This window comes from Sphaeramia orbicularis, chromosome 16 (assembly GCF_902148855.1).
Source record: "Sphaeramia orbicularis chromosome 16, fSphaOr1.1, whole genome shotgun sequence".
Classification (NCBI taxonomy): domain Eukaryota; kingdom Metazoa; phylum Chordata; class Actinopteri; order Kurtiformes; family Apogonidae; genus Sphaeramia; species Sphaeramia orbicularis.
This window is the reverse complement of record NC_043972.1, coordinates 57,457,750-57,481,425: the sequence shown is the minus strand read 5'-3', so window position 1 is coordinate 57,481,425 and position 23,676 is coordinate 57,457,750. Positions and strand designations below refer to the sequence as shown.

The window sequence follows — 23,676 nt, the reverse complement described above, 5'->3', positions numbered from 1 at the left end:
CATAGGGGAATACTTTGTTTTCCCAGAGGACAGACTTCTAATTAATCATCAAGCAAAGGTAGAGAAAACAGAGAGATGTTCATATTTACATGTTAACAGGTTTACCAAGTACCAAGATAAACAGGCTCATCATCTGGAAAAAAAAAAAATTGTTTAAGGAATATCTGAAATAGACAGTATCTGCAAACACTTCTGTGCACTTTCTGTGTTTCTGTGGGGTGCCCAATTCGACAGAGGTCATTGTACATATGGACAGGAAAAGGGACCTAAAGGTAAACTAAATCTCCAATGGGACTTTAGTGCAACATGAGTTTGGAGTTTTGCAGCTTTAACTGTAATATTATCCTCTATATTGTGCATCCTCACCATAAATCATGTATTTTCCTATATGCAACTTCCTATTTTCAGTTTAAATCTTCATGAATATTCAGAGTAAATTCAAAGGTTATTGTATCTAAACAGAGAAAACTGAAGAGAAAAAAAACATAAACAACTGAACATAAACCCAGTGTTCCCATCTACTGTCATTGATCCAACTTAATGGGTTTTACTGGTGACTTAATGTTGTAGAAGATGAAAATGTTCCCATGGTAACTATGGAGTATCCGAACATCCAAATATGGTCTGATATCTGATGACCATGTAAAGATGAAGAACCGTATTTTATTATTGATAAGATTAGTGGATCAGCAGGTGTCAAATAGTTTAGATCAGTAGATGGTTTTGGTCACTGGTTGTCTGGGGCTGTATGAGGAAAGGGGAAAAAAATTTCATTGCTGCTGCAATATGTTTTGAATTTTGAATAATGAATTGAATATTTGGTCAACAAACTGTAAGAATTCAAATTGTTGTGCAATAAGTGTTCCCATTAAAGGAAAGAAAATGCAATTAATCACTGCAATAAATATAAGTAAGAGCCAGTTCTGCTGTTACCCATTGCACCTAGTTGGAAAAGCACAAGGACAGTCAGTGTTTGTTATTTGTGTGCAACACTGAGTCACATTATAATTTACTTTTAGAAGTCTTCAGAGTTTGTCTTTAGTAAGCCTGTACGTGTAGGTTAGCAATATCATCAGAAGCTGTAAGATTTCTTTTGCAATAACTGCAGTAAATTTGAATGTCAGCAAAAACTTTCAAACCTGTAGTTTATGTACAATTTGCACATTTTAGTGGGAGTTATGTTGTAGGCTTCATATTATAGCACTCTACTGGAGATTGTCACCATTAAAAACGGTTAAAAGGCTCATTTCATAACTTTATTGGAATAGTAAAGTTAACTCATTTTCAGACTCCAGCCTCAACAGTAAAATGTATTCCTTCATGATCAAATGTTATTGGAATATTTGAAGTCTCAAAGGGATAGAATGTTAAAGTAATATCTTTGTTTTTTATTTCCTTTGTAGATCTTATAGTGTGTTCAGAGCAAAGGTTGTAAGGAATTACAGTGTTGTGATATAAAGATTTTCACAGATTTTCATTTTTCAGTTCAGTTCTGTTATTAATTAGTGATTAGAAAGTTCATAATTTAATTGCATTTAAAAAAGTGTTAAATGATTGTAATATAATATCTGCTTTATAACTTGCATGCTCATGGCATTTTCGTTACTTCATGTCAATGTATAGACAAGTTCATTCATTCATTCATTTTCTGAACCCGCTTTATCCTCACTAGGGTCACAGGGGTCGCTTGGAGCCTATCCCAGCTACATAGGGGCGAAGGCGGGGTACACCCTGGACAAGTCGCCAGTTCATCGCAGGGCATATAGACAAGTTGCTAAGGATAAATATAAGACCTTGTAGCTTTAAGATGCTCAGGTGAGCTTTGGAGTGCTACGAGCCTGGGGGGTATGTGACATTAGAGCCCAGAGGAGCTCACAGTTTTTCTGGCTGTGTTCAGACTGTGTGGTTAATTTCATATGTGTTTTATTCTCTATTTTTTGTAGTTTGTTAAATAAATCTGAGAAGACGAACTATAGTAGAGGAAACACTTTTTCCAACAGGAGTTAGTGACAGATGACCTGTGCTGAGGAAGATTGACCCAATTCTCTGATTGTGGCTTCCTATGTGTTGTCTTCACTACTGTAGTAGGAGTAAGGGCACAATAAAGATGGAATGACTATGAAAATAGACAGGAACAAGGCAACACAGGATGCTCTGAGGTCACTAAATCCAGGCCCCTTGAATGGGTGCCGTGGTCTAGGTCCACATCATAATTAACACTTAATATATACGTTGAACCTTACAGAATACAAAGATAACTTTTACAACAACAAGGAGAGACAAGAAAATGATCAGTACAGTCAGGGATGCTGCTTGAGATCGTTGTTGGTGTGTGATGACCATCAGCTGAGTCCAGGCCCTTTCTTCAGGTGAGGATGTAGAAGGAGTGATGTCTCTGAAGTGTCTTTCAGAGTTCCTGAACACAGGCCTAAAACATGTACTGTGCAGTGGTTGTGTGATGTGAACCATGTGACCCATGAGCAGCGCTAGGCTTGCACTCAGGGTTGTTTTAGCTATATGTATGAAAGCAGAAAGTGAGAGGAAAAGTTTTTGTTCTTGATCTCATTCAGGGGTCGCTCCCACATAGGAATGTCATCAGCTTCATAGGTGGAACAGAGCGTTTTAATTCACCATCTGTTCGTTGGTGGTTTTGGTTCTACCACTGATGTCATCCACTTCTCGTCCTTGTCTACCTCGTTGGGTGTTGACGTGGGTCATGAACCTTTTAGGCGGCTGATGCAGAGATGACCTTTTTGCAGTGACTGACGTGAACCCTGGCGGCTTGTTCGGCCTTCTGAAGTCTGTGACCAGCATGAAGTCACCTGGTTGAAGGCTGTGAAGTGGACCTGAGGCTGGAATGGACAGGGCCACAGCTACCTGTTGACAAATCTTTTTGAGGATGGGAGAGAAAGCAGCACAACAAGAGAGCATATCATGTTCCAAATGAGAAGTAGGAAAGGGTTTGGAGATTCAGAGCACAATCTCAAACGAGGAGATGAGTCAAACAGAATGTCAAAGGGGCTGAGACTATGTCTGTCACAGGTTCGCATGCGCATACCCTACAGTGCACCAGTGTGGGTTTAGTGCTTTAGGTCCACCCTTTTGACACTTGGACACACCCATGGGTCAGTTTCACCAACAGCTTTTCAGGCTGACCTGTTAGGAGGAAAAAAACATTTGGAGAAACAAGAGAGAGTTGAGGGAGGAGGGGCTGTGAGCGGTGTGTGAGTGGAGTGTGTATGAGAGTGAGACTGAGAAGAAGGGAGAGGAGGAGTGAGAGGAAGAGAGAGGAGGAGTGAGAGGAAGAGAGAGGAGGAGTGAGAGGCGGCCTTCGCGGCCCTTGCCTCTTCTGAAAGACACGGGATCTGTAGAGGAAGTTCATCATGTCATTGTAGTGTTATACCCAAAACACAATTAGTCACATCTAAGCAGGTGTCACAGTCACAAAACACAAACGTTAAGTAAGAAAATGTGAAGAAAATACACTCCTTCTAAACAATTAGGCCCATCAGCATCTTTACATCGTCACAACAAAATTCAGATTCACATGCTTTCCTATACTGTGTCCTTTAGTATAGAGCCACAAAACCACAAGCATCAACCTGGCAACTCTGAATATCACCTCAAGTTTGAGGCAGCACCCAAAATCCACACAAACACGTGTACCGGTACCAGTGACGTGCAGTCAGAGGAGGGAGGGGAGGCAGAGCCTCCCTTGTCAATCTTGAAAAGAAAAAAAAAGTTAACTATAAAATATAATAAATGTTGATAGTTGTCAGCTGGTATGTCCTATAAACTCATTTTCCGCTCGAATCCAATACTGTTATTATTATTATTATTTTTTTTTGTCAATTAGAATAGCAGAATTTCCGCATGCTCCGTTCAAATACAGGGAGGAGATGCGTTGTGAGGCAGCGCTGTGCTGTGCCTCCAGGAGAACTGTCTCCTCCCCTCATGAACTCTGCTGGTACCCAGTGAAAATATTGTGTCGCTGTCCCTCTGTATGTCGCAGTTAAAATGCTTTCAAACACTCTGATTATATGCTGTATCCTTCCATAATCTGCATAACGTATGGAATGTATTTCCGTAATGTGTTTAGGCTCGCAGATTAATCATAAAACCGCAGTGAAAAAGTCACTAGGGGAGGCAAACAGTACCCCTGCCTCATGATAGATGGCGCCTGTGAGTCCACAGATTCATGAGCTTATAATCTTCTTTGTTCTTTTTTATACACTTTAATTCACCTCATCAAAAATGGAGGATTACATTTCTGAGCTGAGAATGGATGGATTTCATGTACAAATAAAGGTAAGACCATAAACTTTTTTTTATTTTTAGTTTGAAATGGCTCTTTTTGAAGGTTTCCTGTTGAGTTCCTGCCAGTCTACCTATGCTGACTTGATGCAGAGCCCATATACCCAGGCCATTCCTTTGGCTCACTCTCTCTATTCCAGTTTCTCAGGCCACCATATATTTGTAGATCTGGCTCTGAAAGAGTCAGCGCCTCCCCAGCCATGAACCCCACTGCACGTCACTGACCAGTACCATACGCACACAACAAGAACACTAAAGCCACAAACATACAACACAAACATTTATAAACACTTATCACAGACATGACACAACACAACACAACACAACAGAGCTCTGAAAAAGCAACAATCTTTACTCAAGGGGACTACTGTCTCCAATTTCCCTCCTTGGAAAAATGAATGAACATACAGCTTAATACCATCGATGGTTTCCTGTCCAAGAAGATAAAACTTTTTGGGCGATAATCAGATTTTAGGGGCAATAGGGTTTGGAGGGCAATTACTAATTTTTAAATCAGACATACATCGTACCCATGTACTTGATGCAGTTGTATGCAGAATGACCACCAAGGATGTCATGTATCTATTAATGTGTACAATATTGAATGAAACCTTTTTTTTTGGTTTTCCTTTTCTGGCAGAAATATAAAGGAAAAATAGAAACTGATGGTGAGGGCTGCCAGTCAGTGATCAAAAAGGCTTGGGACGCTGTGGGACCTAAGTCCTATTAGCTCTGTGAACGAGGACGCACAAGAGACATGTGAGGAGTTGATTTTGTGAACAGTGGTTGAATTGAGGGTGGTTGAATTGTAGTTGAAACATGAGAGGTGCAATGTAATCATAAAATCTCTGGCCAGGAGATTTTTTTTTTTTTTTTAAGGGTGGCATGCCGTTGAAAACAAAAATCAATGTGTAAAAAAAAATGTCTAACAGTGAGCACAACATTGGTTTGGTGAAATACATTTTGACTGGTTCACCACTGGCTACTGTAGAAAGGATGGGTTTGTCAGATAATTTTCGTCAAAGTAAACCCCCTGTTCCCAATGTAACTAAACTTGTAGTTTCTAAATCTACCAAGAAGTTGTTCACCAAAAAAAAAAAAAAACCCTAAAGATATCATTGACAACTGTTTAAAACATGTGAGTGTGTGTGTTTGGCGTAGGTGTGTGATGTCAGTATAGACAGCTGATGTGCAGATGCAGAATCTGGGTTAGTAAGCATGTGTATGACTTCTGCTCCAGGGGAGGGGGAGGAGAGGAGAGAGGGAGGGAGGTGCAGGTGTAGGTGTCTCACAGCCTAGTTGGTTTGGATCCGTTGTTACCTGTATCCTCCAGGTCGTTGCTGCCGGCGACCAAACGCTGTCGTCTGTTGTATCTGTCTCGTCCACATCTCCTCATCCTGGCCTTGGCCACCTTTACCTTGATGTTTTTTGGTGACCATGGACGATGAACCAAACTGGACCATCCTCACCAGAGACTTCCACCATCAGACATGAGACACCACTGATGTCTTCATATTCACAGTCTGGTGGATTCAGATCAAACAGTCGTTCTCAGAGTATAACCAGTCACAGTCTCACCCCAGCTGCTTTTTCCTTTGGCTCTGAGTTTGTTGCTGATGTTGACAGTTGCTCTGGTATGACGCTGTTGAGGTTGAGGCAGAGGGGAGGAGGAGGATGCTCAGGGAGATGGACAATGGCTTCCTGCTGCCGGTGGTCCGTGGGTGTGCCATTGGCTGTGGTCGACGCAGGCAGGTGTGGTCATCTTCTGGGAGGAACTTCAGAACTGTGAGGTTGGGGTTGTCAAGCCTGCCACCAGACGTTAGTCTGGTTTTGTCTGTCTTTCATGTTTGTCTGTCACTTCCTGTTTTATTTTGTTAATTTTTCGTCATGTGTCGTGTCTGTTGTCTTTACTTCCCTTCCTTGATCGTGTTCACCTTTTCCCTGATTACCTGACTCCGCCCTGATGTGTGCCACCTGTGTCTCGTTGTCTTCCCTCCCTTTTGTGTATTTAAGTCCTGTCTTTTCCCCTGTTCAGACGCCAGTTCGTAATCTCTTGTAGTTTACTTACCAGCGTTCTGATCCTGTCTGTTCGTCTGCTTACCTGTTCTTTGACCCGTTTTTGTCATCCCGTTTTTGCCTGTTTTTGCCTGTTTTTGCCTGCTCCCTGTCGGTTTTGTCTGCCTCCATCTGCCTTCCTGGTTTTTGACTTCTTCGCCTGGTTTTTTTGGTACGTGAGTTTTGTCTCACCCTTATGTCCTGTTGCCTGGCTGTTTGCTTACCCGTGCGTGACCTGTTTCCGTCCCTGACCTCCCTCTGCTCTTCCCTAGTCGAGGTGCCGACTCTTAACCCGGAGTCGAACCGAGGGTTCCTGTCCATAGTCCGGAGGACGAATCCTTTGAGGACCTCCTTGGCCGCTGTCCTCAAGATCCTGTTTATTATCATTACCTACCTATCTGTACTACCTGTACAAAATAAACTCTGTAAACTTTTACATCCGTCTCCTAGTTCTGCATTTGGGTTCTGGGTCCATACTAACAGCCTTACAGGGGTATAGAGAGGAGCAGAGAAAGGAGGAGGAGTACGGGGATGGAGCAAAAGTTGATGCACTAGATGTAGTTTCCTGTGTGTGACAAAGAACAATCTGTGTCTGTGTTAGGCAAAGTTTTCAAATTTAGTTTTCTGACATTCTGATATTTTGTAAAGACAAGGTACCTTCAGAAGGAAAATTATCATGTTCACCCCATTCAGAGACCCATTTTAAAACATCTAGCCCATATTTAGTATTACTCATGCATTTGAATCTTGGCCCGTCACAATCCGGTGGCAGGACTTAAAATTTGCATTTCCCATCTAACAGGGACAGACCTCAGTCTGGGTTACCGCAACTGAATTTATGTTCAATAACACAAAAATGCGAATTTCTTAAACTACTTATTAATGTCCCCATTGGAACATTAATCTTCCAGACATGACGATCTGGGCCGCAAAAACTTTAAAATGACGAAATTGTCAAATACTGGGCTTTACCAGGCATTGGGCATCCCTAACTTACATTACATCGCTGCGTAACTACAACAAAATAATTAATTCCCTACGATAAAAAAATTAATCAGTCGGCATCGACTTTGACCAACAAGATTCACAATGTCATGACCTTCACCCTCACAAAATTATCAACCATAGAATAATAAGTAAGAAAATTTGAAAAAACAAGTAGAAAATCGAGCTCTTTTTTTTCTGGTCTAATTGTTTCAGCTGATTTTGACTCAAAGAACCCCCCTTCAGAAAGCCAAATGGGCTTGTCCAGACTGTCAGACACTGAACGCTTTAAAGACCATATTTTTTAGTCATGTCCTCCACTAAAGACCCTGTCGGAACCTGTACGCCTTTGCTTTGCTTATTGCCCATAGCCAAATCCTGGTTTGACTAGTCCCGGCGACCCTCCGTAGGAAGATCCCACGGATGCTATCCGGCGCGGCCGCGTGGTTGGGCACAAAACAAAGGACACCGAACAAGTAACCAATTAACCTCCCCACCAAGGCCCTAGTGAGTGCTCCAATGCACGGTTTAAAGTGTTAGTTGTTATGTCAACCGGTTGACTGCGTTCTCAAATGCTTTACCCTTTTATCGATTAAATCAGCGTAACCATGAAACACTGTGACGCCGCACTGCCACGTTTCCTGATTTAACGATATTGAACACAGGCGTCCCTGTGCCTATCACACTTCGTTTCTAAGGTACAAATGGATTAAAAACCAGGGCCGTGCAGAGAGCTATAAAGGGGCAGGGGCTCAAACTTCCAAAAGGGCACATGAAAACAAATAACCACCAATTACAAAGTTCACATTTAGCAACAAGCAACATTATTAATCCACAGCAAGTCAAAGATTGACCAAATGGTCCAGATCAATGTCCTCAATACTGGGTGTGTCCTCCCTGAGCCCTAACACAGGCTGTGCACCTTCTGCACATACTCTGGATTCACCTCCTGATCCTATCTGGGGGATGTTGTCCCACTCTTCCTGAAGGGCCTGGATGAGCATCTGGCGGTTGCCAGGAACTGGACACCTAGCATACACGGATCTACCAAGAATATCCCACAGATGTTCAATGGGATTGAGATCTTTGACTTGCTGTGGATTAATAATGTTGCTTGTTGCTAAATGTGAACTTTGTTGAACTCCCCTTTGTCATATTTTACATTATCCTCTGGATACTCATCCACTGTTTTGTTGTTTGTTGTATTTTGTTTGTTAAATGTTTTTTTAAGAACAAGAAAGAATTTGTTTTCATATTTAATAAAATGGTGTGAAATGGCATCACATAGAATATGTGATAAGTTTCTTTTGATGTTCAGTTTCTATAGAAGTGGAAATAAAGATGTAATGTGTAGAAGTTTTTGTGTGTTAATACCCTGCAAAACTCTAAATCTTACCAGGTGTATTTTTCTCATTTCTAGTCCAAATATCTCATCACACTTAAAATAAGACAAAATCACCTAAAGAGTAACTTTTCAGTAAGATATAAGAACTTAGTTTTAGACAATAGATCTGGAAAATCTTATTTCAAGAAATCTTAGTAAGATAATTTCCACTTGTTCCATTGGCAGATTTTTTGTGCTTAATTCAATTTTTTTTTTTTTTTTTTTTCTCAATTCACCAAAAACATCTGCCAATGGAACAAGTGAAAATTATCTTGGTAAGATTTCTTGAAATAAGATTTTCTAGATCTATTGTCTAAAAATAAGTTCTTTTATCTCCCTTACAAGTTCCTCTGTAGGTGATTATGTCTTATTTTAAAGGTCCCGTATTATGCTATTTTTCAGTCACGTTATATAGGTCTCAGAAGCCCAAAAACATAGTATTTAAGTTTGTTCGCCCCAAAATCATCCTTTTTTCGGATTTTCAGCGTTCGAAAAAGTCCCTCTCACCAGCCCTCCTAAGAACAGTCTGTTTCTGGGCCTGCTTCCGGGTATGCAAATGAACGCATCTGTCCACGCCCACTCCCCCTCCCCTCTCTGGGAGAGGACGCGGCTTCCGCTAGCGGTACTACGCGCTAATGTTGACTGTGAAGCCATGGCTCTCTCGTCTACAATACACGTCTCAGACAGAACGTCTTTCCAAACACTGGCTTTCTTTGCCTTGAAGCGTGATTGAGCCCCGACGGAAAACGGCGGTGTTGTGTCGGGTTCGTGGACCTGACACGGAAAGACGCCTGCCGCCACTAATGCAGGCAGCTACTAACAAGCCTGATGCTAACTGTACTGATGCCAACCACAAAAGGCCCGTGTTCACAGTAGTTATGTTGAATGTCTCTTCATATTCTCAGCTCTTGCATGTTAACGGGGACGCAAACGTTAGCAGCAGTAACCGAGCTATGTTAGCTGCCATGCTAACGTTAGACGTACACATCAACCACCAGCTTATCCGTAATGTAGGGGTATGCAGTAAAGATACAAAAAAATGATAAGAACTTACATCTCCCACACTTGTACTTGGGTCACGAAGCGTTGGTACTGCGTCCTTCTTGATTCGGAGTCTTTGTGTTAAACCGGAGCTGTATGGGCCCATGTTCGAAAAACACTCGTCCGTGAAATGCCGGGGACACACATACAAGCGTTTGGGAATGTTGTTTGGTCCATGAGCATCACAGATAGAATCCAGACACTTTTTACGGAGAGGCTCGGAAGTGGGGAGCAAAAATAAACTATCGTGTTGGTGTGTGCAGCCAACAACACCACAACTTGCGTGTCTCGCCTTCGCCATGTTTGTTGTCCAAGAGGTACTTTTCCAGGGCGGGGCTCGCTTTGCCAGGGTGGGGGCACAGTCAGAGGGAGGAGTTAAATCCGCTTATGTCGTCATAAACGGAGCCAACTCAAACTCGCCCGTTTGAGCAGGCATTTTCACAAACTGTGGTGAAGCAAGGCAGGAGGAAACAGACAGTTTTCAAATTCCAACCTCATAATGAGGCTACTGCAACACACACTACTGTAAGAAAACTTTCCCAAAGTGAGATTTGCATAATACGGAACCTTTAAGTGTGATGAGATATTTTGACTAGTAAATGAGAATAATACACTTGGTAAGATTTGGATTTTTGCAGTGTAAGTCCAAGACGAATTCTTAAAAACAGATGTTAAATTACGTATAAAAGCATGACAGTGAATGTTAATAACTAGAAATACCTTCATTTTACATCTGGTTTTACACCTACTTTTACAGTGAAACATTGAATATTTAGTTTCTTTTCATTCTAGGACATATTTATGATGATATTTAGGTTTTCCACAGTTAAGAAATAACCATGTAGAGGAAGTGTTAACCCAAGCCAAACCATTTAACATTACATGATAATAATAAAGTTTATATTGTAGTATTTCTAGCTGTATCATTTAATATTGACCAGGTTGATGGGAATATTTGTGGAGGTTTGTGGTTATTTCAAATAAGATTCACTCAAGATGTTTGAGGCGAACACGGATATTACGATAATGGATCCAGCAGTTTCTGAAACAAAACCAGAAATGTCAAAGTGTTGGCACTGATGAAAGAGTCGGGGGATTTTACATAAGTTTTATGACTCTTGTACACCAAAAGGGCCAGATTTAGGAATTGGATGAGAAGAAGACTTGGATGTGTTTTCTTTTTATGCAATTTTATATCTGTTTAGCAGAATTTAATTACTTCAGCACATTTTAACCCATTAAGACCCAGTGGTACTTTTATGGCAGCTTCTAAATGATTTTTTTCTCTCTTTTTAATGTTTCTCATGTGATTTATCACCATTTATTATAATAAAAACCTCTGTGTTTTGCATTTTTCAGTGTAAATCACTTCCTTTACCCTATATTTAATTTACTGATCATGTAGATGTTCATTAAAGCTCAGAGTAAACTTAAAGGTATTATGCAAAAACAGAGAAAACTGAAGAAAAAGTGACTGTTTCAGCAAGTGAGGACTATTACCATGTGTTACAATTTTGTGGCTAAAACTCAACAGTTTATGGACATAAAACAGAAGCAAATCTGTGTGAGTGCTTCAGCAGGACTCAGACTCAGGTGGGCACCCAGCTGTTAGAGTGTGCTAGTCTGGGAGCTCATTCCATGACGTGACGATGATATTGAATTATTTACTCACTTACCATCGGTTTTTGGCCCCAAAACTATAGTTGTTGAAGAATAGGACCAGGACCAAAAGAGACAAGTGAATGTTTTGGGCAGATAGTGGGTGGACTCTCATGGACCTGGAATTGCAGCACTTCCCTCCTCCTCATTCATTCTCCAGACCGCATGACATGTGCGCGCACGTGTGTGTGTGTGTTGCAAGCAAGGTTGCACAGGAGGAAGGGGCGGGGCGTGACAGAGATGAAAGGGCACCATGAGCAGGTCCAGTGACAGCCAAATTAAACCACTCTTAACATTTATTATCATTGATCAAAATTTTAGTCACGAAAATTTTAGTCATGCATTTTTTTGCGAAAAAAACAAACAAAAAAAAAACAGTAAAAAGGGCAATTGTAGGCAGAGGATCAAAGCGGCAGGGGCTCAAGCCCCCCCGGCCCCCTGCTTTGCACGTGCCAGTTAAAAACCCCGTGGACCTAACCACGTCAAGTCTGACTTCAATACCAGACTTTTTACCACAGGCCCCTAATGACAGTTAGCCCAAGTAGACAGATGACATTTAATTTAATTAAATTTTTATGTTTCTTTTTTTTTTTTTTTAAATTTATTATTATTTTGTTTTTCCCAATTTCAATTAATAAGCAAATGCTTCAACTGAATAATTAGTAAAAATATATCTCACCCTTCAGACGAGGAAGTAGAGTATTGAGTTCGTTGAATAGACGTGAAGTCGACCAGTTTCACTCCAGGCGTCAGACCCTCTCGTCTCTTAAGATTTTCAGTGAGGTAGAGGAGAACCCCTAGATTGTGGATTCTTGGTGGCTAACCTGTCCGACGCCTTCGAGTGTCACATGGCGGATCTTCAGCTATCCCACTTCTGACACCAATTGTTATGGAAAAAATATTACTCTACTAATTCGTCTATAATAGAGAAGGATAAGTTCAAACGTTCAGTGTCAAAGAAATCCCTTTATTTGGAGCTCCATAGAAAGAGATACTCCTCAGACAAAAGACTGAGACGGTCTGAACCCAAAAATACAAATCACCCTGTAGTCTTCTGTCTCCCATGAGAAAATTATGACGTGTGGAAAGTGTTTTGGTTAGTGTCAGGAACTTAGAGATAAGACTCCTGTGAGAAATGTTGGTTTGGCCTTCTACTGTGGACAACACAAAAGAGGTCCAAACTGCTCTATAATACACAGTGACATGAATATATCTGAAATAGAGTTAGAAGCCTATATGATATATGAAATATATGAAAATATATGTGAATATATATGGATAGAAGTAATTTTGCCATTACAACATTATAAACAGTCTTTATGGACACTCCAACTATTTTTGAAATCTTCTTTGGTGTGACGAGTGCATTCAGCAAATCACACACTCTTTGACGTTTGTTTTCCTGATTACTCATATGGGCAAAACTTTCTGAAAAGGTATGGATAATAGTGTTAGGTATGATTATGACATCAATATATGTTTGGTTTCAAAACAATTGACGTAGTGCCTGCTGAGAAAAAACAACTAAATGTTCGTTGTAAATTTTGCTTCCCCACCCTGTAGTATTTACAAAGTATTTGCTTGATTATGTTGAATTATTTGTCCTGTGTTTTCTTTCATTTTTCATTTTTTGTTAATTATTTTGTTCATTTTTGTAAATTCTGGCGATTATTTTGTTATATTTTTTCATTGAATATTTTCTTCATGTTTCCAGGGTGAACCCTGCCTTCACTCATAAGTAGCTGGAATAGGCTCCTGTGACCCCTGTGACCTAGTGAGGATAAAAAGGGTTCAGAAAATGAATGAATGAAGGAATTTTCCTCATGTTGCTTATTTAGTTCCTGTTGATTGTTTTATTCTATTTTTCAGTTGCAGTAGTCATTACTTAGAGGTTCTTATGCTAGAACACTGCTGCCCATAATGTTGGAATAAAGTATTTTTCCTCTTGTCATGAAATGATTGTGAATACATGATTTATTGTTAATACAGTGGAACTGGACTATCCAGAATCAATCCCCAGTTGAATGTGTGAGGTTGTCAGGTTCTGTCTGTATGTTCCAGTCCTGTGGTCTGGATGCACATCAATCTAACTATAGAAGTGGGCGGGACTTTCACTGGAGGAGAACTCAACTCATCCAATCACAGTCCATACATGACTTCTATCAGTGATCAATAGGAACTAGACTGATATCTGGAACCATTTACATGTTAGAAACCATCAAAATATGGACCATTAGAAGGAAAGGAACATTTAGAATATTTAAAAAATCTACATTTTCTAAACTGTGAACAAACTTTGTAAATATTGTCCCACAGAACATACAGATCAAATTGAAATGAATTCGACCAATAGTTTCAGGGAAGAAGATGTTTGAAGAAATCACTAACGGAGACAACACCTTCACAATAACTCATCTATCAGCATTTTTACAAAGTGAGAGGATTATGGCTTTAGGCTGAAAATGACCATTACTTTAAAGGACCGTATTTACAGAATAAAGACATAATGTTTGGAGAAAAGTCATAAAGAGGTGGAAATATCTGGGGAATAGCCTCCACGTCTGCATTCAGTTCATCTTTTGTATTTAAAGTTGGAAAGAATTTTGACTCTTTACTCATAAAATTATATTCTTTCCTAATATTCTGACTTTATCCTTTGTACATTTACATCCATAAACACCTGTTTATTGGTGGAATTACGGTATTTTAGTCGTAAAGGTTTGTGAGTGTTATTTCCATCTGTTTCTAGATACTTCAGCATCTTTCAGCAGTAAAATGTTCATGTTCATTCATACTACTCTACATACAGCTCTCATATCTATAAAGCTTCATGTCAAATGACTAATAGTAGCTCCACTGGAGTTTAATGAACAGGTTTATTGTTTTTCAGGTGAACATATCAGACAGAAATTAGTATCAGATAATAAATAACAACACAAACCTAATGAGACACACCTGATAATGGAGAAAAATGTGAAAATAATGATAAAATATGGTACTTCTGTTAGTTTTATACAGGTAAAGATGATTATCATGACATCAAATAGAATAGAATAGAATAGAATAGAATAGAATAGAATAGAATAGAATAGAAGAGCCTTTATTGTCATTGTTTTTTCCAGTCAGTGCAACAATATGAATAAAAAGCCAATACATCAGAAAATGCAATTATAAAATAAAACTAGTAAAATAAGAAAATCGAATATAAGATTAAAAAAATAAAGTTAAGTGGAAAATCTACTAAGTTTGAAAGGCAGCGTATAGTGATACTGACCCACACATGTTCTGGGTCAATTCTAGGATTCTTCTATTATAGGATGAACAGGCAGAATTATTCCAGTCTATCTGAACTGTCTGTATGGACTCCTGAAATCAGGAACCTAATGAAACAAATGACATTACATTGGTTAGTTTGGTTTAAATTATTTTATGGATGTATATAAATGATATGGACATAAATATTGGGACACATCATGTCTACAGCTGTAAGATGTCCTGTTCATGATGATTTGAGACATAAACATAAATATTTCCATAAAGTTTAATGGGAGGATTTTCTTCCTACAGCGATCAGCCATAACATTCTGACATTTACAGGTAAAGTAGTATTAGTGTTAATTATGTCATTACAATGGGATCTGTCAGTGGGTGGGATTTACACTATATGGACAAAAGTATGTGGACACGTTGAATTCAGGTGTTTGCTTTCTAACGGGTCTGGGATACAAAACAATAGTGACAAATGTGATAATATAGATTTATATTAGGATAAATATCATTGCATTGGTTAGTTTGGTTTAAATTGTTATATTGATGAATATAAATGATCTGGATCCAAATATTAGGACACATCATGTCTACAGCTGTCATCCTGCTCCTTTTCTAATGTTTTCTTTTCTTTTTAAATAAATCTTTTCATTGTTTGGTTTTAATGATATATTCATAACAAATAAACAAACAGCTGGAAGATGTCCTGTTTATGCTGATTTCAGATATGAACATATTCCTTAAAGTTGAAAGGGAAATTTTTCTTCCAAAGTGAGATGTGAAGAAAGTAGATGGTTAGTTGTGGTTGAAATGTTTTATTTACAGTCAGAGCATGAGAAATATTTAACAAATTTAGAGGTAGAACATTTAAAATCATAGTCATGGATAAAAAAAACAAATCAGTGTTGAGAGAAATTAAGTAAAAACCATCTCTGATTTTGGAAGCAAAGATACTACTGTACTGTACACTCAGTACAAGAGCATGTGTTTGAAATATCACAATATCACAATGTTGTGAAGAACAAACCCCAGATGACGCACATAACCCAGTCCTCCAGTTGTTAGCTAACGTTCACGTCAACCTGTTCAAAGTTCTTCCTTCCCTTCCAAATCATGTCTATATGATCCACATCCAGTTGGAATCCTCTGTCCACTTTACTGGGAGGTGTTGGACTTGGTCCAATCTGAGGAACATCACTGATATGAAGTTTTGGGAGCTCCTGAAGACAGCGCGTGTAGACCGTCTCCATAGTTACACCAGAAACAACACAGCAGTGTTGACTTTAGAATACCTGGTCGTCATAGCGACGCTGCGCGTAACTTCCGTGTTGTTCCGTCAAACACACACTGAATCTTTTCCTCGTCCACCAAGGACAGAAATGTCTGAACCTCCTGAACCGACCACGGTGTGGTTTTGTGGGCTGTCATCATGGATTAGCCTACCGCTATATTTACTGTACACTTCCACATCTGGTTTTCAAAAATGGCGGGTCGCGCATTGATGACGCAATGATGCCCAGACAACTCCCTGACCAATCAGTGGTCTGCAGTGTTTACAGGGCACATTTTAGTATCTCTTCACCCGTTTTGGAACAAATACTGAAAAACAGATTCCAGGTACTTTTACGGATTATAAACACAAAAAGGCCGAGTCGAATGGAGCCAGTACCATAGACACGATATAGTTTACATGGACGAATCAGAAGGCTGACATGACCAGCCAATCAGAATGCAGCTTGTTGTCATTCCCGGAAGTGCCAGCCCTGTTTGTTCCTCCTTTGTTTTTGTTGTTAGAGCCAGAGACAAGCCGTGAAGCGGGTTCATCCAACTTCATTCTACTCGATGTTAGTCGGTGGGTTTGGACACAGATTCTCATCTTTTGATACTTAGGAGCAGTTTGAGCTCAAATCTACCCAAGTCTTTTTCCTCCTGGATATCTCGGTGCTCTCCGCTATAGTTAGCCGGTACCGGAGCTGCTAACTCTCGTGCAGTGAAGCGGAGACGGTCACGTGAGTTTGGATGGATTTCCTTTTCAGTCCTCGCGCTGCTTGAACATGCTCCGGTTGTTTAGTAAAAGTTAAATGTTCATCCTGTTTTTTATTCCCATGTCTCCTGTTACAGTGGATGTAAATTCGGGCTGTGTGAGCTGCACTAACGTCCATGAGCAAAGTTCTGTCCAACATCCCATTCTGGTGAGTGCACGTGCCTTTGTGATAGTGTGTGAAATGTGTGTTGTTGTTCTGTGATGCCCTGCTAGTGTGGCTGGTTATCAGGGTGAACATGAAAGCACACAGAGGGTCAGAGCAGCTCATTCATCCACTGATGTTTAAATTCAACCAAACACATTTGTCATGACTTAGATTTTCCTGCATTTTCCTGATTCTCACTGTGTGTCTGGGTTGAATTGAACTGATACTGACAGATTGAATGTAGTTGATAGTAAATGAATGAGTCCTTTTGTTTTTGGGTGTTTTTGTTCTCCCTGTTTGCTGTCAACTGTTGGGAATATACAGAAAACCTAAGCATCAGAGAATCAGAATGAAATATGATAGAGCTATTATTTCTATGTTTTGCTGATATGCGTGTGACGTACTGACTTGGGCTGCAACTATGAAGATTATATTGTGTTTTTATTATGCAAGCAAAGGAAAAAAAAGGCAAACAAAAAATACAGTTTGGAGGACTAGGGGTCAGCCACACTGTCAATCCAAGCAAGCTACCAATAGAAATCCAGAAATCCACCCCTTCTGCTCATGTAGATCCCACCCATCACATTCAGTTGAACTTACAAGCAAAAGATTTTGACACGCAAAACTTTTTTACTCGCAAGAGTTTGACCCGGAAGTAAGTACCACTTCAACCTGCAAACAAATCTTTTTGATTTGCAAAAGATTTAGAGGTGCACAACCTTTGGACTTGCAAACAAAACTTTTAAAATGACAAAACATTTTGGCCTACAAGCAGAAGTTCCAGATTTATAATGAAAGAAAATGAGAACACAATAGATTTTTTTTTTTAAGGTTAAAAATTTTGAAACCTTCATTTTTGTTTTCAAATCTTGATTTTTTTTTTTAACTGTATTTTTTGTTTGCATTTTTCCCCTTTGCTTGCAAAATATAAACACTAAAGAATCTTCATATGCAACTAACAATCAAAATAATCAAGTAATCTGTAGATTATTTTAATAACTAATCGATTCATTGGATAAACACAAAAGACTCAATTCTCAAAGATCAGTATTTAACCCAAAGCAATATCTGCTGCAGACAAGTCACTAATGATTCTATCCACACAATGGCTTCAAGTTTAGTTAGTGAGCACTAACCCACTACCTAGACTGGTTATAGTTACAGACTAGTAAGATCTAGTCTTCAGCCAGCTCCAGTTAGAGTCTATCAAACTAGTGATGGATGGATTTGTTCCAGTCAATGATAGGTGACGTTAGTCTGGTGGCCTGATAAGCGGAGATGGATGAAAATGTTATAATTATGACGATAGTGTCTAACTACCTAGTAGGCTAAAGTAATCACGACACGTAGTAGTGATGTTATGTCTGACACTTGTTGGGATTCTACTCACAAATCTGACTCCAGTTCTCTATCCCCTGTGTTTTTTTACATTGGTTAGTAAAACAGACCAGAGCAGGATTTAAAAATAACAATGAATAATTAATTTAATGAACATTAATCAAACTTGCACAGATTTGTGCTTGCCAACAGACATGAAGTCACCAGGCATCGGCCCCATCTCTTTGACTCCCTGTCCTCAAGAGCCCAGCGTTATCTTTCCCTTTTTTCTGTATACTCTTTACTTGGGGTGTTGCCTTGTTCCTCTTAACTTCAGCCAATCCCTTCACGTACCACCCCCACCACAGCTGTCCACTCCAATCTCACCCCCTATCCTTTTTTTTTTTTTTAAATTTTAATTCTTTATTTATTTAGACAGGGACAATGCACAATATACACTAACCTTAAACAGGACAGATGTGGTGTGCCAGGTTGTAGCACTAGTGCTAATTTCCACCTGTAGTCCCTGGTCAGGCTGATGTTATCATTAAAAAAAAAAACAACAAAAAACGGACATTAATAAAAACCAAAACATACAAAAAGCTATATAAAATGCATTTCTATAACTCCATCTGTATAAAAAATGTATTCCCATCCAACCATTCACTCTTCGTCCCACTGCAGTCTGTCACACACACTCTAAGCATGTTTACGTTACATTATAATATGACTACAGGTTTGGTTTGAGAGTAGCTGTTTTTTCACCATGTGGGAGAATGTGTGATAGTTTGTAATTGTTAGTAGCTCCGTTGGTAATGTGTTCCACTGTTGCATGGCCACACATGAGAACGCTGAATTTGCAAATGCTGTTTTGTGCCTCAGAATCCTGCACTCACCACGTACTGGTGATCGGGTAGTTTGAGATGTTTTTCCAGAACTCAAAGAAATAAACCTTTTTGAGGGAGGAGCAGCAGATCCTTACCTCACAGATCTTACCATCTTCTCTTTATGGCTTATAAAACAATAAAACCATAAACATTCCACACTCCTAAAAACTAAGCTAACACATCTGTGGCCCTTTATCTGTATTTTTCCATTCTACCCCTTTAAGCTTGTTACCTCCTAATATTAATATATCACACAACTCAGAACTAATCAATGAAAACAGACATCATAACTAAAATATATCACATTCCGATTTCAAAACATAGGATTATAACTAGGCCTGTAATGGTACACAAAATTTTCGGTTCGGTACGTTTTCAGTTTTCAAAGTCACAGTTCGTTTTTTTTTTTTTTTTCGGTTCGGTATGGGAAGAAAGAAAACCCCTCAAAATGTCTATTAATGCATTTCTGAAATTTTTTAAACATTTTTTCCCCCAATTTTTGGAGACAATAGAATATAGAAAAACAGGAATAATATAATTCTGCTGCTACAAATCAAATAGAAAATAAAATAAATTATTAATATTACTAAATGTATTATTAATATTACTAAATGTATTTTAAACATTAGTATTGCACTTTTCCCTGAAAGGTAGTTTCGAACAACCAAGAAAAATCTAATCACAGTTCTGTCAGTTCACATTCTGCATAAAAATAACAAAAAAATTCCACATGAAGTGCAACATTAACAAGAGGGTAAAATGGTATTCTGTTGAAACAAACTGAAGAGAAACTTTGACAACACAATGAACCAAATTATTTATTTTAGGACAGAGAACAAACTGTGTTGTGTGCCTGTGTGCAGGGGGGATTTATTTATTTATTAATTTAAATTTTTTTTTTTTTGTTGGAGCCGGGGGGTAGAGGGGGCGCGCAGTTATATACCTGGGTGTGCGGTCCATAACTAACGTAACGAACACTGTCATGAAATGAAAGTGAAACTTTACATACTTTCAACGTTCTATTTATTCCTCTATTATACAGCGTGAATGATAGACAGACAGAGCTAGTGTCAGTGTTTTAGAACTACCGTAGTTCCCAGGGGCCAAACAACGTCCGTCTTATTAACGTCTCTTTCCTAGTTGTTGTCTTTCACCTGAACCTGAACTGATACAAACTGGACTGGACTGATGGTGGAGGGTCTTCAGTCTCTTCCTTCCAGGTTCACATCATATTTTTTGTTTTTTTTTAACCTTATACCAGCTGCTATTTCATATTTTGGGTCAATGTGTGTGTCATTCCATATGTCCGTGTGAAACTTGCACAGATTTAAAGTTCCGCATCAAATGACGTCTTTCGTTCCTTTTTCTTTTCCTCATCATACTGTGCCGTTTTGGTACAGCTGTGGACCGAACAGCTGTGTACCGAAACAGTTTGGTTTGGTATGTGTACCGTTACAGGCCTAATTATAACATATTATATTCTGATTTTATCATGCTTAGGTTTTTATATGTTCTTCATCTGTGTAATTCTAACACACTCAAGCCCTGAAGCCTGTATCAAACAAAGGGGAGTGTCCAAAAGAAGCCTGTCTCAAGGCCTGTATCGTTTTTCAGAGTACCATTTGCTGAAATCACGTGCCTGCCTCATTATGGGATTCAATTTGCTTTATCAGTCCTGTGAGTGAATGTTTTCAGATTCTAAGGCTGGGGAAGTTATATCAAAAGGAATGAGTCACCTGAGTCCCATCGCTGTCAAAATGTTTTTATTCAAGAATAAAAATGAATATCACACCCCCCACTGTCCACCCAATTTACCCAATCTCAAATATTATGTAACTGTTTCTCCACAAATGCAGCCACATACTGTATACTAGTGCATTGACCCAAGGGAATCCATGGGTTCTAGAAGCAGTAGACTTGATAAAATGGGAAGCAGAGTTTTTGTAGAAGTTGGTCCCAAGTTAGGCAAAGTTTGTATAAGCTTAGTGGTGTAACACGCAGATTAGGAAGAAACAGAATGTCCCTCATTTAGTTTAGTATTGACATGGACGTGGACCAGAGACTTTTACACAGGACTGAACATGACGGTTTATTGCCACTCACTCCCGGTCCTGTGTGTGGATCCAAACTGCGGTTCATCTGAGTCTGCAGAATGGTGCGTTACCATGTTATGGCGAAGGGGGGTGGGGTCAGTCCACAGGGGGATGTTAACAGGTCGGGTGTGACCGGGGACTGGCAGAGTGGAACTGGGTCACAGAAAACTTGTTAGTGTGTGTGGTGTCCAGATTCGGATCTGCTGAAGTCAGGTCCATCTGATCGGAGTTGGTGCAGAAAGGTCTGTCACTGTGTTACGGTGGGGTCATCCGGGGGTCTGGAGGGACAGTTAACAGGCCGGGTCTGACCAGCAGAGTGGAACCGGACCAGAGTAAGAACCAGACCGACCTTGTTAGTGTGTGATCAGAGCCGGACCCGTCCCGGACTCTGTCCCGGTGTTTCTGTTGATTTGGATTTGGATTTTTACCGTCCATCAAAATGACAGACAATAAAAATGTCGAGCGCAACCTCTGGCCTACACAATACTTTATTGATATACTACAACTGATCTATTGACACTTTGATATATCACTAATATTACTTCATTAATATACCATTGCCCACACTGTTTATGTTTTGTTCCCATGCTTGTTTAGTTGAATTGAAATTTCTATAGTATGTTTCTCTATAAGTATTTCATATGTCCTACACCCCTTAAACGCACCATTACCATACCGGTGCTTCTGAATGCTAATACCTTAAACAACTGAAAACAGCTAATTTTCCTCTGACACAGTGACCGTTTCTGTTCAGTTGCTTTCCTCATCATTTGCCTGTACCACCCTGGTTTTGTTGCAGTGTGTGTATGCCAAAAGGTGAGATTAATGACCTGTGTTCTGGTTTGAATGTACTGTTGAACTGTTGGCTGGTGTGTGGTTCACTGTGTATGGGCTGGTGCTGTCTTAAGCTAGTGTGTTGATGAAGCTAGTGAGTTTGGTCATACTGTTTGTGTGCTTTATGAGGTGTATGCAGGGTGATTTTGTTTCTGTTGTATGTACAAGATGATATGATTGAGTGCTGAGTGCAGTACTTTATAACTTCAGTTATGTCATTGTATTTCTGTATGATGTGTAGTGTTTACTATACTCACATTACTTCATGTTGTTGTTACAGACCACAGCAAATAAATCAAACATTAACTGGACATCTGTATCCATGCTCTTTAACTGGAACACCACCTCCACACCATGCCGTTCTAACCAGTTGAATTTCTGGAGACAACAAACCTTCTTTCCTTTTTAACCATGATCTGGATAGATTTCTTTCATCTGGCTTTACAGTACCTCAAATGGAGATTATAAGAGACAGTGATGGTCAAATGAAGCCTCATGAATCAGCAAGGCTTTTCAGCCCATCGCTTCATTAAATGGTTCACTACTGGAGGCCTCACTGTAACAGTGAATACTGCCGTCTGCTGTTCAAATGAAAATGTGACAGGCAATGCTGTATTACCATGACCTGAGCTGAAATTTCGTTTGAAAACTCTGGTATGCAGTAACAATAAACATCAGGTATGTCTATAGTATGTGTATGTGTGCATGTATGTGGACACTCATGCAGACACATGGCTTTGTTCTTAATTAAACTTGCAATAAAAGCAAGGCCATTCGACGCTGATCTCCCTGCTGCTGATTGCATCTGTTTCTTACCTGCTGGAAGGAAAAGCCTATGTATGCACTCAGCTATTTTCATTCATATTTTCACACAGACTCACCAGATGAAAAGGTGACTGATACCACTGTGAGACAGCTTCAAACATTTAATGTACAAAAGATTAACGTAGCTTAATGCCTGAAAACTCCTCTGAGTGGAGGGGATTTTACGGCATTTTATATTTGTACGCTGCATTTTACGGCGTTTTGGTGGTTTGGACGACTTTTTTTACAACGTTTTGGAAGTGGTTGGAAGCGTTTTGGGAGTGGCGAATAGTGATATATTTGGCCTGCCATAGAAAAATTGTGAGGTAGACAGGAAGGGCACAGACATGAGTGTGTGTGTGTGTGTGTGTGTGTGGGGGGGGGGGGGGGGGGTGTTAACGGTCCGTGATTCTGCATGTGTGGGGCTGATAGCGTCATTGTCCGAGCGGAAGTGAAGGTGAAACCGACACACTTTACTGTTCCATTAACTCTCCGGCCAGCGTGCACACACACACACACACACACACACACACACACACACACACACACACACACACAGGAGCAGTGAGCAACAGAATCTCCACAGCAAAGAAGTTAATAAATCAGTTACATATTGGCTGATGTTGATTATTCGCTGATACGCTGTAATCAGCCTGATTAATTGGTCGGGTTCTAGAATGAACCAATGACGTAACCTGAGCAAAACGAGGCCTCGAGTGTGGGCTTAATTTGACACGCCCACTTTTGCTTGATACACACATCAAAGCCTCGGTTAATTTGGCTCATCACTACTAAGAGATCCTAGTCCACATGTAACACACCAGCAGATGTCAGTATTCCCAAAGCTG

At 39.7% G+C, this 23,676-nt stretch overlaps 1 protein-coding gene and 1 pseudogene across 1 annotated transcript in view; both read left to right on the top strand.

The window, feature by feature from the left end:
- LOC115436240 (zinc finger protein 850-like) overlaps nucleotides 1-23,676 on the top strand; it is an 82,406-nt pseudogene that overhangs the window by 55,115 nt on the left and 3,615 nt on the right.
- Nucleotides 1,892-23,676, top strand: part of LOC115436291 (zinc finger protein 239-like) — an 887,505-nt gene continuing 865,720 nt past the window's right edge. Inside the window, exons 1-4 of the mRNA XM_030159108.1 lie at nucleotides 1,892-1,905; nucleotides 5,045-5,048; nucleotides 16,460-16,713; nucleotides 16,826-16,896. The gene's annotated coding sequence lies outside the window, so the exon portion shown is untranslated. The remainder of the gene's footprint in view (nucleotides 1,906-5,044; nucleotides 5,049-16,459; nucleotides 16,714-16,825; nucleotides 16,897-23,676) is intronic.